The sequence below is a fragment of the Lactuca virosa genome, chromosome 9, assembly GCF_052849685.1.
Source record: "Lactuca virosa cultivar CGN04683 chromosome 9, Lactuca_virosa_CGN04683_v6, whole genome shotgun sequence".
In the NCBI taxonomy this organism is placed as follows: domain Eukaryota; kingdom Viridiplantae; phylum Streptophyta; class Magnoliopsida; order Asterales; family Asteraceae; genus Lactuca; species Lactuca virosa.
This window is the reverse complement of record NC_136434.1, coordinates 182,880,774-182,885,186: the sequence shown is the minus strand read 5'-3', so window position 1 is coordinate 182,885,186 and position 4,413 is coordinate 182,880,774. Positions and strand designations below refer to the sequence as shown.

At 30.2% G+C, this 4,413-nt stretch overlaps 1 long non-coding RNA gene across 5 annotated transcripts; it reads left to right on the top strand.

Annotated features, from left to right (window-relative positions):
* Window positions 1-667: 667 nt before the first annotated feature.
* LOC145137640 (uncharacterized) lies at window positions 668-3,933 on the top strand. Of its 5 annotated transcripts, none has more exons than XR_013721155.1 (6): window positions 668-1,228; window positions 1,416-1,828; window positions 1,908-2,133; window positions 2,501-2,594; window positions 2,722-2,848; window positions 3,733-3,933. It is a non-coding gene; the product is annotated as an uncharacterized LOC145137640 (long non-coding RNA). The 5 variants fall into 5 exon arrangements; XR_013721153.1 differs by having other exon boundaries at window positions 670-1,228; window positions 1,763-1,828; XR_013721156.1 differs by having other exon boundaries at window positions 668-1,828; window positions 2,689-2,848.
* Window positions 3,934-4,413: the final 480 nt, after the last annotated feature.

Here is a 4,413-nt window from a genome sequence, read left to right as displayed (position 1 = left end):
AAGAAGTTACGAAGTTCAAAACACAAGATCTAAGCCAAACCACAAGACCTACACAACCAAGCATTCGAGATCGCGATGGACATAAGCATCAACAACCCCAAATACCTCATCAATGATTGTCACATGTAACGATGTCGTGATAAACACCTATAGAAATCATTCATAAGTACTGAATGAGTACAAATGGGAGTCGTCTATGTGCTTTTGAAAATGGTTCTTGAAAGTATAGTATGTTTTTTCTCTTTATTTTAAAGCTTTTATTTTAGTTTCTATTCTTTCTTGAATCTTCATGTGCCCGTTTCTTTTGGGGAGTGAGACTGATAAACATAAAATTAATTGGTTTAAATGGAGCAAAGTTATAATGTTTAAAGATAGAAGTAAAACTAGTTGGGTTAAATGGAAAATAATTGTGACTTCTAAAGATAAATGTAGTTTAGAGGTTGGTAGCTTATTCGTGTTAAAAATGATTTTACTTTTGAAGTGGCGTTGGAAACTATTTAAAGATCATTTGAGAACTTATATATATATATATATAGATGAATGATCATTTGAGAACTTATGGTTTCCCGGGTACCCGAAAAGTAAAAATGGACGGTCAAATTAAAAAATTAAGGCTAAGATTTTTTATAACACTTTTGTAAATAAATAGGAAAATTAAAGAGTATGGTTCTGAAATTAATCTAAAGGCATTTATGGTAAGATCATTCCCCCAAATCAATAGATGCCCTCTTTCTCCCAAATCCCACGATCGTCTTCGTCTCATCATACCTTTTCTCTAATAGCTTCATCGTTGATCGTTCCCCAAGAACCAACATCTGGAATCTATGGTTTCCTCCGTCAACTGTCTCCCATATTCATTGAATCGAGTAAGGTGAAGAGTCTACACGACTCCTTGAAATCTAGGATCCTTTGAATCTGAATTCTAAGCCATAAAATTCAACGACTTTTCTGTTTAGGTCGTCTCATCATCGACGAGTACATTGCAAGGTGAACTTTAGGCTACCAGATTATCTAGATCTGGCGTCAGACCCTTACGACTCACCGTTTGAAATCTTGTACGAGATAGGATCTGAGGAAGATCTGCTTTGTACTTATATTGATATTGAGAAACTCAGATCCAATTAAAAGATGACAGTGCTCTAGATAATGGTCAGATCAACCGTTCTATGGGCGCTCCTCCTAATCTGTCACGTCGGTGACACCGTTCATCTTATCCATGCCGTCTGCAGTAAGCTCCTTCTTGCCTGCAATTTCTCTGTTGCTCATCACTCTGGTTTAACAAAGTTATTTACAATGTAAAAGGATGTTATAATTATGTGATATCACAAGTAGATCAATCATATAGGTTTATTGTATATGTGTTTGATTTGCATACTTATCGAAATCAACAGAGATGCTAATTAATTAATTAACAGGCATACATATCTTCAAAAGTTTTTCAACTTACCAGGGGTAGTTTCGATATTTTTTACAACAAAAAATCCTCATCAGTCAAATCATTTAGTTGGTCGACATGTCTTTCTCAATTCTTGAGGTCGGTTTTGGCATTTCCTCATTAGAGTCTACAGACTCCAAGTCATCACCTAAAGAAAACTGAGATGTTTTACCAGATTCTTAATCTGTGAAGGGCATTTTTGGTATTTCACCGCTAGAGTCTAACGTAGGGCATACTTGATCACTTTTTACAATTGGTTTTTGCTGTAAGGTTTCGTTGTCAATGATAATTATGTTGTTTCTGTTTGTTGTGCTGCTTTATTTGAAGAACTGACTTCTGGATAGGAATCTAGAATATAAATTTTGAATCAAGATATTTCCATGGTGCTTCCAGGTGATTTAATTTCATATTTAATTTTGTTAGATTGTAGAATCTGTTTAGTTATTATGTAACATAATCTTTATAAATGCAGAAAGGAGAAGCCAAAGTCAGCAACTTGAATTGCTATTCAACTTTTATGTGTGAATGATATGGAAGCATTGTTCTGAAGCATAACTTGCAAATATTTGGAAAATTTTGGGGCAAGAATTACAGATATACCCCTTCAGTCCTAAACTCTATAATCAAATTATTCAAATTGGACATCTTCATACTTCCCCAAGTAAGCTTCGATGGATCATTGATGATTACTTACACAAGTAAGATCAAATTTCCAATACAAGATTGTCATCATAATAGGACATAGGGGTGATCGTGTCATTAGTATGAATATTTGAACTCAATCATGTTGTTATGCTATTTACAGGAAACCATCAGTAACTATTTGTCTCTTTGCATTATATTTTTATTATTCATGTGTTGGTTTTTCAGAGGGGAACTTAGACTCTTGTTAGAATAATTAACACGTTTCAACCACAATAGAAAGATTCTAGCAAAGTTATTAACTGATGCGTTTCTCATTTCTGGCATAAAATTGTTTAGTCGATTCATTATGCAGTTAAGTAAGAATGTGATTTGAATTCCTATAAGTGAAATTCATTGTTAATACTCATGTTCTATTTTTAGGTGGTTTGTGATGAATTCTTTGGCTAATTTGTCTACCGAGATAAGTTTCAACAAAGATTTGTCGCTGAACTAGCTTTCAGTTCAGCTTTCTCAGGTGAATCTCTTTTGTTATTAATATTAATTTAGTAATATTAAATCATAATTATTTGTTCTTTCATATATATATATATATATATATATATATATAGTGATATATGCATGAGAACTAAACTATAAAACAGGAAGAACAAGACTCGGAGGAAGAATAAGGACCGCCATGTTGATAGGATTCCATGTGTCATCTAACATCTCTTCCATCGGGTCAATCATAATTGATAATGGTTCATGTCAGAATTTTCTTGAATTTTGGTATTTTTCTAAATCATGGTGTGATGGTTATAAGTAAATCGCATGTAATTCACATATGAATTACATGTGATTCACATGTAAATCTCAAACGAATCGCATATGAATTAAATGTGATTCACATGTAAATCACATGTGATTCACATGTAAATCACATGTGATTCACATTTAAATCACAAGTGAATCATATATGAATTACATGTGATTCACATGTAAATCACAAGTGAATCACATATGAATTACATATGACTCACATGTAAATCACAAACAAATCGCATATGAATTAAATGTGATTCACATGTGATTTACATGTAAATCACAAACGAATCGCATATGAATTACATGTGATTCACATGTAAATTACATGTGATTCACCTTAAAATCACAAGTGAATCATATATAAATTACATGTGATTCACATGTAAATCACAGGTGAATTACATATGAATTACATGTGATTCACATGTAAATCACATGTGATGCACATGTAAATCACATGTGATTCGCATTTAAATCATCAGTGAATCATATATGAATTACATGTGATACACATGTAAATCACATGTGATACACATGTAAATCACATGTGATTCACAGATAAATCACAAGTGAATCATATATGAATTACATGTGATTCAGATGTAAATCACAAGTGAATTACATGTGATTCACATGTAAACCACATATGAATCACATATGAATTACGTCTATATGCACACATGCATTTTGTGCGAGTGTTCTTCGTTATTTTTGATTTTTTTTTTTTTTTTTTTGTGAATTTCACATATGAATCTTTAAAGATACAATCACATGTGAATCTTATATGATATATACATATTCATTTTTGTGAGTGTTCTTGTATTAATCAATTTTTTAATTTTTTGTAGATTTAGAAGAATTTGTGGAAAATATTGAAGAGGTGAAAGTGATAAGTTGAAGAAATATGGAAATCTTGACATGAAGACGTGAAAACGCTTTGAAGTTTTGTAACATTTTTTGTTTTTTATACTTTATTTTGTATCGAATAAAATACTTATACTATTATGTTTATATATTAGTAAATAAAAATGAGTTTTTTTTATGATTTACTTATGTATATTAATGTATGAGAAATATGCATATATGCACTTGAAAAAAATATACATATATGTACTTAAAACTTGGATTTTTTTTTGGTTAAAAATTTATAGTTTTTTGTTCTTAAATATCCCAGTTTTTTTTTCTTTTTTTTTTTTTTTTTTTTTTTGTGTTTTATTTTTAAATTTACTGATTTAAAAAAAAATGCAGTTTTCTTATAAACAATACATTTTTTTTTCAATTTTTATTAAAAAAAATTCATGATTTCTAAATAAAATTAAAAAGTCTGTGTTTTTTTATAAAATCGAAAATTTTTATTTCTACAAAAAATCCAAAAATTAGATTTATTATTTTAATTTTTAGACCTCTTTATTAATATTTTCAATAACATAAATAATTAAACATCAAACTAGATTGGTAAGATGACGATCATGCCCTTATAGGATCCAGTTCCGATGAAGACTTTTTTTTCAGTGAGGATACCTTAAAAA